This window comes from Sorex araneus, chromosome 5 (genome assembly GCF_027595985.1).
Source record: "Sorex araneus isolate mSorAra2 chromosome 5, mSorAra2.pri, whole genome shotgun sequence".
In the NCBI taxonomy this organism is placed as follows: Eukaryota; Metazoa; Chordata; class Mammalia; order Eulipotyphla; family Soricidae; genus Sorex; species Sorex araneus.
This window is the reverse complement of record NC_073306.1, coordinates 96,027,195-96,040,588: the sequence shown is the minus strand read 5'-3', so window position 1 is coordinate 96,040,588 and position 13,394 is coordinate 96,027,195. Positions and strand designations below refer to the sequence as shown.

At 43.0% G+C, this 13,394-nt stretch overlaps 1 long non-coding RNA gene across 1 annotated transcript in view; it reads left to right on the top strand.

Annotated features, from left to right (window-relative positions):
• The window catches only part of LOC129404952 (uncharacterized), a 50,164-nt gene extending 39,756 nt beyond the window's left edge, over positions 1-10,408 (top strand). Inside the window, exon 3 of the long non-coding RNA XR_008630274.1 lies at positions 10,234-10,408. This is a non-coding gene — a long non-coding RNA (uncharacterized LOC129404952). The remainder of the gene's footprint in view (positions 1-10,233) is intronic.
• Positions 10,409-13,394: the final 2,986 nt, after the last annotated feature.

Sequence of the window (13,394 nt, the reverse complement as noted above, 5' to 3'; positions counted from 1 at the left end):
CAAATGCCCTACCTGCTGTACTATCACTCCAGCCCCTAATTTTCTAATGGAATGATAAAAAAAATATTCTTTAGAAAAAAAGTTAGTGAAAATTGTTGTATCACATGGAGCCATGTATAAAATGTGTTGTTTTTTTTTTTTTTTGCTTTTTTGGGGTCACACCTGGGGTTATTCCTGGATCTGCACTCAGGAATTACTCCTGGCGGTGCTCAGGTGCCCTGAGCATTCCCACATGGAATGCTGGGAATCGAACCTAGGTCTGCCTTGTGCAAGGCAAACGCCCTACCCACTGTGTTATCGCTCTAGCCCCTGGAGCCATGTATAAGAGTGTTTTTTAATATCTTTCAAAGGTACACACAATCCCCATTTCCCCCAATCTCTCCTACTATTTAAATCCAATAGCACTGTAGACTGGCCCACCTTGTAAAGCATTTAGGTTTGAGATCCCTGTACCTAATTCCACATGGAGGAAGATATATGTTTTCCTGGGGGCTGGAGCAATAGCACAGCGGGTAGGGTGTTTGCCTTGCACGCAGCCGACCCGGGTTCAAATCCCAGCATCCCATATGGTCCCCTGAGCACGGCCAGGGGTAATTCCTGAGTGCAGAGCCAGGAAAAACCCCTGTGCATCACCAGGTGTGACCCAAAAAGAAAAAAATATATATATGTTTTCCTAATTAGCCTATAAAATGTAAGCATATTTTTCCCCCTCTGCCTTAAACTTTGCTCCTTGTATCTTCAAGTTATGATAGGCTACTTACTCCCTTAGCAACTCCAAACTATATGAAGTTTAATTTTTTTGGGGGGTGGTTGCTTTTTTGTTTTGTTTTCGGGTCACACCCAGTGATGCTTAATTGTTACTCCTGGCTCTGCACTCAGGAATAACTTTTGGAGGTGCTTGGGGGACCATATAGGATGTTAGGGATCGAACCAGGACTGGCCCCGTGCAAGGCAAATGTCCTCCCCACTGTGCTACCACTCCAGCCCCTGAAGTTTAAAATGTTTAAGGCTCTAGGTGAGTTCTGTCTTAGCAAGCTTTTGTACTACTAGCGATGAAAGAAAGGTTTGATTCTTTACTTATACTAGCAGTATTTTTCCAAGTTCACCCTGATAGTGCTGGAAATACCAATAACAGCATTAATTCTTTCTAAATTTAATGATTTTTAATTTCCTTCTAGTATACCACTAAACTTTTGTTTTTTTAACAATAACCTGTGGAACTATTATTTTGAGGTAGGCATACTCAGGTTGGGGCTAGAGAAACTGATAGAAGGAACAAGGCACAAAACAAGGGTTCCTTACCCTTGAACCTTTAATTCCAGTAAAGAAAATTTAATTCAGGACTAATCTAGAAAGAGATGCCAAGCTGCTAAATTGCACTGGTAGACCAGTCTCTGGGCTGAGAAGACTTCTTGGGTTAAGGATGGGCTGAGTTCTTGCTTTGCCTAAAGGTCCAGCTCCCTATTCACACCCGGCATCCTCTGTTATGTAAACGGCCTGGTGCCACAGCTCCATGACTAATCTCAAAGATATTCCAAGCTTCAGGATCGTCCCAGTTCCACAGCTCCTGGAGCACACAACCGCATATGTGGCTGTTCCAAATTTCACAGTACTGACAGCCAGGTAGAAACAGCAAATTAGATGGGAAAGTTGTGTAGAAGACCGCTAAGCTCAGTGCATGAAAACAATAACACAGAAGGCTCAACTAGCACCAACCAGCCCAGTAAATCCTCAGACAATAACTTCAATAACATCATTGTGAGATAGAGCAAATTTTCTGTAACTGAACTATTTTTTTAAAGTAATTTCATTTGCTTGCAACAAGAAATATAGTGTAAATTATTTTGTGTCTGCTAAGTTTGGAGAGTTAGTGGGGAACTGTGGACATTGAGAGAAGGTCACATTGGTGCTGGGATTGGAACATTGAGTACCTAAAACAGCTGTATTCTGAACAGTTTTGCAAATCCTGGTGTTTAAAGTTTCAAGCATACAAAAATTACAAAATCATTGTCATTTAAAGATGTTATCAGAGAATATTTATTCAAATGATGTCACAATGTTAACTAGTAAAATTCTTTTTCTGGAAATAAAATACCAAAAAAACATATTTGGCTTCCATAGCCTATTGTTAGCTGTGGGGGAAGGAAGTGGCTTGGGCCCATGGTACTCAGTGTCTAGTCCTGGTGCTGCTCAGACTGACCCTGGGCAGTGCTCAAGGGCCATATTGGAAGGCAAGTGTCTCACTTCCTGTACTATCTCCCAAGCCTCCACAGCCTATTGTTAAGACTCGTAATGCTGAATATTTAATATAGTCTGGCTTAAATTCAGAATTATCTGACTTGCCCCTATGTCTTTCAGGTGCTCAGGAGATTTTATCTTAATTCAAAATAATTGCATATATTAAATACCCACTTAGCATTAAAATGTTCAGAGGTAACCAACCAACCTAGGATGAGTTAGTCCGTAGAGAGGGAAGAATCTTAATGACATCAAGGTCATTAAGTCTTGAGTCTGTTCTATCCACAAATTACTTTAATCCCCTTCAGTCTTGTAGCTGTAGACAGACTGCTTTGCTAACTGGCCAACTCCTCCTTCAGAAGTGTGCAGCTGAAAACAAAAGAGTAATTAGGGAGTGATATATTAGGTGTCTGTGGCACTGTTGGAAACCAACTTAACATCCACATCCTGATGATGGTGTCCTAAGAGACCTGCCAAACAATAGTGTTTCTGTGATCAGATGTGACATGGGGTGGCCTACAGCTGAAACTTGTCTCCACCAGTCAGGAGCTTCAGAAGGGATCAGCTTCTTAGATCCAATCCCTGGATGCAGGCATGAAGTGCAGCCTAGTTATTTCTGTGCAGTTTCTGATTTGAGTCCTCTATCTCCAAGAGTTTCTTTTTTGTGTGCATGTGTAAAATAGATTTATTAAAGGAGGAAACTAATTCTAAGGTGAACGCGGAGAGAGGGTGGGGGAAGCAAAGGAATTTCATTCCAAAAACATGAGTTCTCAAACATACCTTCTTATTTAGAAGCACCTGGATAACTTTGAACATTTCCACTGTCTTTCTAATACTCCTTGTAAAAGGAAAATAAAGTATGCACCCTGACATGGGATGTCAGCAACTCCAGAACGGAAAGCAGGAGAATTCCTGAATTAAATTATTGATCAAATAGAGAATGACAATCTGGGGGCTGGAGAGATCCTCACAGCAGGTAAGATGTTTGTCTTGCCTGTATCTGACCCAGGTTCAATCCTCAGCACCCCATGTAGTCCCGAGTTCCTCCCTCGCACAGAGCCAGGAGGAAACCCTGAGCACTGCTGGGTGTGCCTTACCCCCCAAAATAGAGAATAGCAATGGGTTGGGGGGCATTGTTAGAATTTAGGATGACACATCTGGCTCTCAGACATGTGGGGGATGGGCTGACAAGGTTCAATGTGTACAAAGGTGTAGAAAGAGTCCATTCCTTTAGTTGTTTTCTCATTCTAAGAGAAGAGGGAGCTGTGAGCCACAGTTAGAAACGGAGCCATCCTGGACACAAAGATTCATACTGAATCCGAAGGGAAGAACTGAAAGGGCGTGTGAGGCTCCAGAAAAAATTGCTTCCATAAAGTCTCTGTGAGTGGCCAGAACTTTTAAGCAGCCCGCCAGATTGGCCCTGTCACTGTGGGGAGCAAACCTGGGTGAAGAGTCCTCCTGTTGCAGACACGGTAGGCTGGGAGGGCCGGTGTCGGGCCCCTGCAGAGGCAGGAGCAGAGGCCCACGGCGGTCGCGCTGGAGGGGCCCCGCAGGCAGCAGGGCCTTAGGTGCCGTGCGCATTGGCATGTGCACACAGGTTTGGCTTCAAGACGACAGGAAATTGCCCTGAAGTGAATCAGAGGGGAAAGAGAACCGGTGGCTAATGCAGTCATTAAGGCTGGTTTTAAAGATCTCTCACTCAGAAAAGGGAGTTATAAATATGGAAAGCAGGGAAGCTAAAACGAGCCCTGGCAATGCTCTGCCGGAAGTGGAAATGTCAATATGAGCACATCGTTTTATAAGGGGTGTGTGTGTGAGAGAGAGAGACAGAGACAGAGACAGAGAGAGACGGACAGACAGACAGACAGACAGACAGACAGACAGACAGACAGACGGACGGACAGACGGACAGACAGACAGACAGACGGACGGACAGACGGACAGACAGGCGCAGACGGCAGTGGAGCCCCGGCCCGCTCTCGGGGAGGCCTGTACACAGTGCTCCGTCAGTGGAAGCAGCAGACTGAAAGACTCTGGGCCTTTCTTTGTGCTGGAGAAGACTGGGCTCTCTTTTGAGCACATGTCTAAATCTGCCTCTCTCTTTCCTTCCCTTTTGTCCCCAATAAACTTGTTTTACTTTAAAAAAAAAAAATTCAGGGGCTGGAGCGATAGTGCAGCGGGTAGGGCGTTTGCCTTGCATGTAGTAGACCCGGGTTCGATTCCCAGCATCCCATATGGTCCCGCCAGGGGTAATTCCTGAGTGCAGAGCCAGGAGTAACCCCTGTGCATCGCCGGGTGTGACCCAAAAAGCAAAAAAATAAAATAAAAATAAAATAAAATAAAAATTCAACCTACTCTTTCTAAATACTGTTTTCTTTCTTTTTAGAGATCCTGTTTTATTTCGAGGATATTTTCAAGTTAATATTTTATTAATAATATGTATTGCTTTATTAGCAATTAGTGCTTACAATGAACATTTTAACATTTATATACATATAATTGTATATAAAATATTTATATACAATTCCATTCAAATAAGCAATATATTTTATTTCCTTTTTTAAAAAATTATTATAATTTGTTAATTGAATCACCATGAGATACAGTTACAGAATTGTTCATGATTGGATTTCAGTCATACAGTATTCCAACACCTGTCCCTTCACAAATGTTCATTTTCCACCACCAATGTCCTCAGTTTCTCCTTCAACACCCCAACCCCCACCCCCAGTCTGCCTCTGTGGTAGACCCTCTCTCTTTCTCTCCTTCTCTCTTTCCTTTTGGGCATTATGATTTGCAAGACAGATACTGAAAGGTTATCATGTATATCCCTTTACATACTTTCAGCACTCAGTTCTAAGTCCTATTCTCCATAAAAAGAACTAGAATTTCTTAGAGAAATGACTAATTTCAGGACTGGTGATAGGGATACACAAGAAAGCCTGGAATCCCTTACTGTGTTATAAGATTAGAGAGCTCAAAGAAATTTGGAGACAAGTCAAAAGAATGGATCGAAGGGGCTCCCAACATCAACTTCAGACCCAAATAATGACAATAATAGTACCAAAAATAGATTGTAACTCATTGAATTAAACAAGTATGTATAAATCATATTAGTATAAATAAATAACCAAATAAGTTATTAATTTTTAATAATAGAATGCCTATGTATGACATATGATATATAATATATATTATGTATATATATATGAAGAATAGTAGAATTGTTTTTTTTGTTTGTTTGTTTTTGGCTTTTTGGGTCACACCCGGCGATGCACAGGGGTTACTCCTGGCTCTGCACTCAGGAATTACCCCTGGCCGTGCTCAGGGGACCATATGGGATGCTGGGATTTGAACCCGGGTCGGCCGCGTGTAAGGCAAACGCCCTACCCGCTGTGCTATCTCTCCAGCCCCAAGAATAGTAGAATTGTGAAAATTCCATTCGGATATTATTGCCCAGGCCAGAATCATCAATGAATACTTAAATTGGTGAATAAAGTTTATTGAGGAACAAGATTATTTATGTAGTCTCAATGTATCTCTCATAAGTTACTTGCTAAGTGTATAGGAGGATATAGTCATTTTATTCATTTGACACGGGGTGTGGGGTTTGGATACACCTGGCTGTGCTTGGTGGCTATTCCTGACTTTTCCCTTTGGTGCTCAAGGACCATTTGGTACTAGAGACCAGACCTGAGCCTCCTGCACACCAGGCATATACTCAGCCCTTTGAACAGCTCTCCAGCCCCAAAATAGTGATTTTATTTTAATTAATTAATTAATCAATTTTCTTTTTTGGGTTATGCTCAGCCATGCTCAGGGGATACTCCTGGCTCTGCACTAGGGAATTATTCCCAGCGGTGCTCAGAGGACCATATGGTTGTGGGGGATTGAACCTGAGTCAGCTGTGTGCAAGGCAAATGCCCTACCCACTGTATTATCACTCCAGCCCCCAAAATAGTGATTTTAAAGTGGAGAAATCTGATGACCCTACCTTAATCAAGTGATTAGAAGTAAGTTCAACAATAACAGAACACGTCAATTCTTGATTCCTCTACAGAAAAAGACCCCATTACTTCTATGCTATTCATGCTGAGAATACTCACCCTGAACCTAATCATGAGTAACACTTTACAAAGCAACTGACCTGGAGCCTTTCAAATACGTCATGAGAGACAAAGTGAAAAATCTATTCCAGGTCTGCTAGAGGGGCTGGAGTGATAGCACAGTGGGTAGGGTGTTTGTCTTGCATGCAGTCGACCCGGGTTAGATTCCCAGCATCCCATATGGTCCCCTGAACACCGCCAGGAGTAATTCCTGAGTGCAGAGCCAGGAGTAACCCCTGTGCATCACCGGGAGTTACCCAAAAAGAAAAAAAAAAGACAACAAAAAAGAAACAAAAGCAGATCTGCTAGAGAGATAGTGCAGTGGGCAGGGCTCTTGCCTTTTATGTGGCCAACGTGGGTTTGATTCCTGGCATACCATATGGTCCCTGGGCCCTGCCAAGGAGTAATCTATGAGCACAAAATTTTGGGTATGAACCCAAAATAAAAACAAACAAAAAATCTAAGTTTGGGGGGGGGGACTGTAGCTATAGTACAGTGGGTAGGGCTGTACTGTACCTTGCATTCGGCCAATTTGGGTTCGATCCCTGACACCCTGTATTGTCCCCCACACCTGCCAAGAGTGATCCCTGAGTGCAGAGCCTGGAGTAAGCCCTGAGCACAACCAAGTGTGACTCCAAAACAAACTAAAACAAAAATTGATTTCAGATTAAAGGAGACTAAAGATAATCTGCAAACTGAAAGCCATGCTTGATCTGAAATTTTCCTTTATGAAACAATTGAACAGTGTCTGAGTGATTTCTGAGGCTATATATTGTTGCATAGATAATTACTTTTCATAATTGATCTGTGACTATGGAAAAAATAAACTTGTTTTGGTGAAATAAAAGCCAAAATATTAGGGGGGAAAGGTTTTTGTTGTTATTATTTATTCTTTTCTTTCCTTTTCTGGGATACACCTGGCTGTGCTCAGGACTTACTCCTGACTCTGTGCTCAGGGATGGTCACTCCCAGAGACTCAGGGACCATAAAGGATGCGAGAATCAGACCTGGTCTGCTGTATGCAAGGCAAGCACCCTACCTGCTGTGCTGTCTCCAGACCCGAGAGAGAAAGGATTTTACTTCTATAATTGATTCTTCTGGGGAGGCAGAGATGGGCAACACCCAGTGGGGTTCAGGACTTACTTCTCACTCTACTAAGGGATTATTCCTGAGAGTACTCAGAGGAATATATGAGGTATTGGGCGTTGTGCCGAGGTTGGCCACATGCAAAGCAAACACTAACCTTCATATTTCTTCTCTGGGCTTTGTTCAATAAGGTGAGAAAAAGGTCGGAATAAAGATTTCACTAAATACAGCACACACTGAATGTTGAACTAGGTTTTTTGAAAAAGAATTAAAATGAACAATTTATACATTACTGGGGCTGGAGCGATAGCACAGCGGGTAGGGCGTTTGCCTTGCACGCGGCCGACACGGGTTCTAATCCCAGCATCCCATATGGTCCCCTGAGCACCACCAGGGGTAATTCCTGAGTGAAGAGCCAGGAGTAACCCCTGTGCATCGCCGGATGTGACCCAAAAAAAAAAATTTATACATTACTAATGTAAGAAAACTGGAGACTGTGCCTCAGAATCATTTTGTTGGGTGCCCAGTACATCAGTTTTTTTTGTTTGTTTGTTTGTTTGCTTTTTGGGTTACACCCGGTGATGCACAGGAGTTACTCCTGGCTCATGCACTCAGGAATCATTCCTGGTGGTACTTGGGGGACCATATGGGATGCTGGGAATCGAATACGGGTCCGCTGAGTGCAAGGCAAATGCTCTACCTGCTGTGCTATCGCTCCAGCCCCTGATTTATGTTTTTGAATGAGGAAAAGTCTTGAATATCAGTGAGATTATCTGTCCTTCAGACGTCTCTAGGAAACTCTTCTAAGCTAAGTCACAGTTCATAGCAAATTCAATTCCATAGACTCCTCTATCAAAAATTGTTTAATTTTCATCTTTGCCATTAACTAATGACAGTACAAACTCTTCCCCCCTTCCCCCCCCCATAAGGACACACCCAGTGGTGCTCTGGACTTACTCCTGGCTCTTATTCAAGGGTCATTCTGGTAGGCCTAACAGGGGATGGGGGGAGGACCCATATGGGGTATCAGGACTGAACCCAGGTTGGCGATGTACAAAGCAAGTGCCCTACCTGCTATGCTCTATCTCTAGCCTCTGGAAATCACAAATCCTACATAACTCACCTACCTGAATAATAGAACAACCTTTTCTTCTAATCACAGATGTAATCCAATTACATTACAAACATTTTTTTTTTTATTTTTGGGTCACACCTGGCGATGCACAGGGGTTACTCCTGGCTCTGCACTCAGGAATTACTCCTGGCGGTGCTCAGGGGACCATATGGGATGCTGGAATTTGAACCCGGGTTGACCGCATGCAAGGCAAACGCCCTACCCGCTATGTTATCACTCCAGCCCCCCATTACAAACATTTAAATAATATAAAACAATATGAATTATTTTGGCCCCCAGTGTGCTGATGAAAACCCAGTACAGGTTGCAGGTTGAATCCCCACCAAGGTCTCTTAACTCTGATATTTATTTGCTCTTTGTTCTGCTATTTCTATATCATTGTGTGCAGGAAGCAGCCATATTGTAACACAAATTTTCTTTTCTTCTTCTAAGAAAGAAAAACAAATAGATGGTTTATTCTAAGAATGTCCAGGAACTTATATTCTAAACGTCCATAAATATATATATTCTAGAGACTCTTATCACCTCAGAAACCCTTTACAGTTTCTCTTTAATCTTTTTTAAACATCCTGTTACATAAATTGCAGTTGCATCTATGGCAGGAAGAATAATAAAGACAATAATTGGTCAAACATCAAAAGCACTTGGGTGTGTCTTACATAGATCTTTAGTCTTCTCCCCAGTCAACACCACATTCTTAGATTTTTTTAAATTCCAACTGCATTAATCTCTCTCTCTCTCTATTTTTTTTGTCTTTGTTTTTTTCTTTTTCCCTTCCCTTGAATAATTACTATGAGTTTTGACCAGGTCAGAATTTTTTTTCCCAGGAAGAGACCCCAAACATTAAAAAGCAGAAAAATAGCACCTGGAGATAAGACATAAACTCCATTCAGGCCTTGACCTCCCTTTATATTCTTTCCCTATACTAGATAGGATTCATTGGTAGAATTTCTTTTTTTCTTTTTGGGTCACACCTAGCGATGCTTAGGGGTTACTCCTTGCTCTGTACTCAGGAGTCACTCCTGGTGGTGCTCTGGGGACCATATAGAATGTCGGGGATTGAACTCAGGTTGGCTATGTACAAGGCCAATACCCTCCCCACTGTACTATTGCTCTGGCCCTCATTGGTAGAATTTCACATTTTCTTTTTTTGTTTATGGTCCAAGGCTTACTCCTTGTTCAGGGGTTACTGCTGGCAGTGTTTGGAGGACCATATGGCATGTTGGGGATCAACTTGGGTCAGCTATGTGCAAGGCAAACGTCCTACCTGCTGTATTATCATTCTTGCCCACATCCTCATTATTGTATGAGGGAGACATCTTGTTGCTGAGCATAGTAGGGATATTTTTCTACTTTTATGTTTTCTCTTTCATCTCTTCCATAGCTTTTCTGGCAAAGGTTCCCAGTCAAGAGCCAGTTGGATACCACTCTGGAGACCAGGAACTCTCTACAGTAAATATAGTCCAGCAGTTTCTGCTGGACAGCTCTCAGAAGAGCCCTTGGCTCCTGCTGTGGTTCTTTGGAGTCACACAAAATGTCTGCGGCCTTTCCTTGCAACCACCCTTCACTTCCTTGATGGCTGCTACATTGACCTCACTAAGCTATATATATATGCACCTTTTAGAGTTATTTTTCATGTCACTGATTTTTTTTGTTTTTGTTTTTCAGGCTACACCTGGCAGTGCTTAGAGTTTACTCCTGGCTCTGCATTCAAGATTTACTGCTTGCTGACTCAGGGAACCATGTGGGATGCCGGGAACCAAACCCGGGTCAGCCTCATGCAAGGCAAACACCCTATCTACTTACTATTGCTCTGATTCCTACATGTAAATTTAAATTCACAATAAATAATTACACTTAAAGCAATGACATTAATTATTTTTATTGAATTTCCTCTAGCTACTGGTTCCTTCTCTGCACCCATAATAACCCTATAATAACCCTGACAAGTAAGAGCTATAATTATCCTCATTGTATAGATGAGGAAACTAGGGCATAGGATGAATTAGTGAATTAAATAATTTGTTCAGGTCACACAGCTAAGTGACTCAAAAGAAATTAAACTCAAGTTTGCCTGCTCTTTTTCTCCGGCATTCCTCTCTCTTTTTAGTATTTCACCCTTTCGGGGGCAGGGTATGGGCATTGCTGGGGATGGAACCCAGGACCACATTTTTTTATCTTTTTGGGTCAATCCCGGAGATGCACAGGGATTACTCCTGGCTCTGCACTCAGGAATTACCCCTGGTGGTGCTCAGGGGACCATATGGGATGCCGGGAATCAAACCTGGGTCAGCCGCACGCAAGGCAAATGCCATACCCACTCTACTATTGCTCCAACCCCCAATGCAAGACATTCTTAACCATTCTTCTTAAAACAAGATTTATAATATCTTTCCTTTTCTGGGGGCGGGGGAGGGGAAACACTTGTTTTGCTTATAAGTTGGTATCCAGATGTCAATGCAATATGTCAGATTTGATCTGAAAAACAAAGTACTCTGTGATTAAAGTTCTCTATTAATGTTCCCAAAACACTTGATTATTCATCTATAATATGAGATTACTGGCTCACATAGAACTTTTTGTTTTTAGGGTCTCTCTGTAGTGCTGGGAGCCACCAAGGTTATATATCCAGTGGTGTTCAGGAGTTCGTATGGTGCCAGAGATCAAAGTTAGACTTGGTGAGTGCTGAGCATGCACTGCAGTCCTCTGAGCTATCCCCTGTCACATAAAACTTTTTTTTTTGATTCTTAGAAACTGCAGCAGGTAGGATGTTTGTCTTGCATATGGCCAACTCAGGTTCATTCCCCGGAACCCCATATGGTCCCCTGAGCACTGCCAGGAGTGATCTTGAAGTGTAGAGCCAGGAATAAATCTTGAGTAACACTAGGTGTGGTCAAAAAAACAGGAAAGAAAAAGAAAGTCTGTCTTTTCTCTGGTGCATTTTTTTGTGGGGGAAGTGGTCACACCTGGTGATGCACAGGGGTTACTCGTGGCTCATGAATTCAGGAATTACTCCTAGTGGTGTTCAGGAGACCATATGGGATGCTGGGAATTGAACCCAGGTCAGCCACGTGCAAGGCAAATGCCCTACCCGCTGTGCCATAGCTCCAGCCCATCTCTGGTGCAACTTTTGATGTGGAATTGCACTGCTGGGTATACTTTCTTCCAGAGCTGTTTGCCTTTCTAATTTTTTTTTTTTTCAGGAGAGGGGCACACCTGGTTGTGCTCAGGGGTTAATGGCTCTGCACTTGGAATCACTCCTGGTGGTGCTCAGGGGGCCATATGGGGTGCCAAGGATTGAACCCAAGTCAGTTGCATGCAGGGCCCTATGGATTATGGATTATGCTATCTTTCCGGCCCCATCCATTTGCCCCCTTGACCCTGGCCATCACCACTGTCGCCCGCTCCAGCAGCAGTAAGTCTGCTCAGTTGTCCCTTGGTCCTCTTCACAGAGAGGATGGTCAGATTTGGGGCTCTTGTGTCATCTGCACCATTGATCAAGGTTTCTGCTGGCTGAACCGAGGAACTAGAGAGCTTCACACCAGAGGGTTTACTTCATCCTAGCTTCTACATCTTGAAGGCTGGAAAGGAATTCTTTAGTTCTTATTTTCCTTTTCACCCTTAATTTCCTCTTCCTTTTTCCCTTCATTGCCCTACCAACTCTTATCTTTTAGTAACCATTTAATCAGTCTAGCTGTTATTTCCCCCCCAGGTTCATACAATCACATAGAGACAAATACAAACACATGCATATTCATTGTAGAGGTATTTTGGGGGAGGGGGTCATTTAAATATAAATATGTTTTTGCTCTTTAGTGTTTGAAATGATTTCTAGTTTTGCCCACACCTGGTGATGCTCAGGGGTTACTCCTGGCTCTGCATTCAGGAATCACTCTGTCGGTGCTCGGTCATATGGATGCTGAGGATTGAACCCAGGTTGGTCAATTGCAAGACAAGCATTCTCCAAGAGCCAGGAACGTAGCTCAGTGGTAAAGCTGTTGCCTTGCATGTGTGCGGCCCTGGGTTCCATCCCTGGCACCTCAAAAACAATTTTTTTAAGCCACGCCAAATATGTTGGTAGAATACATGCTACTTCTTTTAATGGATGTTCTAAAATGTGATGCACTGGGGCCGGAGCGATAGCACAGCGGGTAGGGCGTTTGCCTTGCACGCGGCCAACCCGGGTTCGATCCCCGGCATCCCATATGGTCCCCCAAGCACCTCCAAGGGTAATTCCTGAGTGCAAAGCCAGGAGTAACCCCTGAGCATTGCTGGGTGTGACCCAAAAATAAAAAAGGAAATAAATAAAATGTGACGCACTAATGTTTTTGCAACCATTCTTTTCATCTATAGGCATGCACAGCATTGGCCATTTGTGCATGCACTGCCACTTTAAACAGTTGCTCCAGTTAATAGCCCCAAACATATTACAAAGGTATTTTTTACTTCAATAGTTTTATTGAGAGTAATGGTTTTATTTCAGATTCCCAGAGCTGAGATTACTGGGACAAAGGGGATGTATTTTAAAAATAGTACCTATTGCTGTTGATTTCCAAAGGGTTGTAACACTTTATATTTCAGTAGCTGCACGTGAAATGCCCTTTCCCCCACAGCCCTGAAGCACTAGGTGTTACAACTGTCAGCAGCCACTCTAATGAAACTTGTTGTTGTTGTTGTTGTCAGTCCACATCTGGTGATGCTCAGTTCCTCCTGGCTCTGCATTCAGGAATCACTCTGTCGGTGCTCGCTCATATGGTATGCTGAGGATTGAACCCAGGTTGGTCAATTGAAGACAAGCACCCTACCCACTGTACTATTTATCCAGCCCC